Raw genomic sequence first — 1,945 nt, forward strand, 5'->3', positions numbered from 1 at the left:
AAAAAACAGGTGCTTATTTTTTCCTTCTCTAGATCTTGTCCTAGTCTGTAGTCTTGAACTTGCAATTTTAGTAAAATATTAGTTATTAGCTATTCACATTTTATTGGCTTCAATTAAGATTTGATTGTTGACACAAGTAATGATATCAGAAGATTTTAAAATTTGACTTGAATTTCCATTTGCATAAATATCATATTGTATAGGCCTTCTACCTATCTAGCTATCTATCTATTCAACTTTATCAGAACAGAGATTATTAATATGGTTATAAGGCATCAATTAATTCTTTTCCTTGTTTTTTGCTGGTAATCATTCTTCTTACATCTCTGAGGTCCCTGAATCTCAAGGCATGGACTGGGGAAGAGAAGTCCCATTATAAACGAAGATCAGGTTTGAGAACACTTGAGGAACAGAAGATACAGAAGTGAACGAGTCCTTTGAATCCCAGGGTTTTCATTGCATATTAGGAAGAATTTATTTACAGAAAAACTGGATAAGCACTGAAACAGGCTGCCTTGGGAAGTGGTGGAGTCACCAACCTTAAAGATGTTCAAGAGACATGTAGATGTGGCACTTTGAATATGGTTTAGCAATGGACTTGGTAGTGCTAGGTGGATGGACTTTGTGATCTTCCAACCTAAACTATTTTATGATCTTTAAGGGTTTCTTCCAGATTAAAACAATCTACGATTCTATGAAAATGTAGCTGAGTAATGGGCTTTTATTTCCTGTTAAACAAATAATAACCCTGCTTTAGACATTGTAACAGCTGAATTATAGCAGGAATTAAACCATGCTGTATGAGTGTTTGCTTTATGTTATAGTGTTCAGTTGCATCTTAAAAGGCTGCAGTGAACATAAATGGGTAATTTTTTAGGTATGCACATGCAGAGGTGAGGAATGGGTAGTGAGAAAACAAGGAGAAAGTTCCATTACTGAATTATCCAAATGTAAAATCTAGCTGTTAAGAATCTTTAATTCTTCTGGAAATGCACGGTGGTTTAGGCTGTGTCTGTTGTGTAAAGCAATACTTGCAAAACAGGGCCTCTAAGTTTCAGTGAGCTGAAGAGTAAGTGAAAAGCGTGAATTGTCAGGAAAAAACACTTTGGTATGCTAATAGAGAAGGGCATAAATGGGTATTTAGAATGTAGTACCGGGATTTTCAGCAGATTGGGTGATGCAGATTATTTCTAACGTATTTGTCACTTTTCATTATAGTAAATGATTTAAGAGAATTTTTGTATTCCAAGTTTCACTCCTGAGTGAAAGTGTAAAATGCTATTCTGCAGTTACATCAGCATAAAGAGGTGATTGAGAACCCCATCCTTTTGCGTTTTATTTAATATCTGTGAGAAACGATAGAGGTGGTGATTTGTCTAATTGCTCTACTGTAGTTACAATTATAGAGAAAAGGTCAATCTAGTCATTGTCAATTAAGCTGCGAAGGAAAACACGTTTATAGCCCTGAAGAACCATTATGTCAATTTTATGCTTTTCATCAGCATATAACACGTTTGCCAGGATATATAAATCTTACCTTTTTTGGTATTACAGCAGACTTGTATGTAGTACAGGCAATTGGTGCTGTTGAGTAGAGATAACCTTAAGCTATTGTCTGTTAATTGCACATTCTTTCATTGTCTCAGATTTCCCAATATTTGTGTACAGTAAAAGCTAACTACTATAAGGAGTAGGAATGGGTGAGCCAGATGGAGGTTTGATCCTTCTATTTTCATGCAGTTAGTACATGATGAGTGAGGGGTCAAAATCTGTAACTTGTAGTTATTCTAGTTGTGTTGTCAGCAAAATTGGCAAACGCCTAAGAGCTACCTCTTACAAATGGAGATATTCTAGTGTAGGTATCCTCTCTGCCCTTTGAGAAAGTCATGTGAGTAACATTCTAGAGAATGTTTTTTTCTTTTTTTTTTCTTTTTTTTTTCTTTTT

General features: G+C 35.1%; 1 protein-coding gene across 2 annotated transcripts in view; it reads left to right on the forward strand.

Annotated features, from left to right (window-relative positions):
- The window catches only part of FBXL17 (F-box and leucine rich repeat protein 17), a 172,953-nt gene that overhangs the window by 92,670 nt on the left and 78,338 nt on the right, over nt 1-1,945 (forward strand). The gene's annotated exons all lie outside the window — the stretch shown is intronic.

This window comes from Meleagris gallopavo, chromosome Z, assembly GCF_000146605.3.
Source record: "Meleagris gallopavo isolate NT-WF06-2002-E0010 breed Aviagen turkey brand Nicholas breeding stock chromosome Z, Turkey_5.1, whole genome shotgun sequence".
Lineage (NCBI taxonomy): Eukaryota > Metazoa > Chordata > Aves > Galliformes > Phasianidae > Meleagris > Meleagris gallopavo.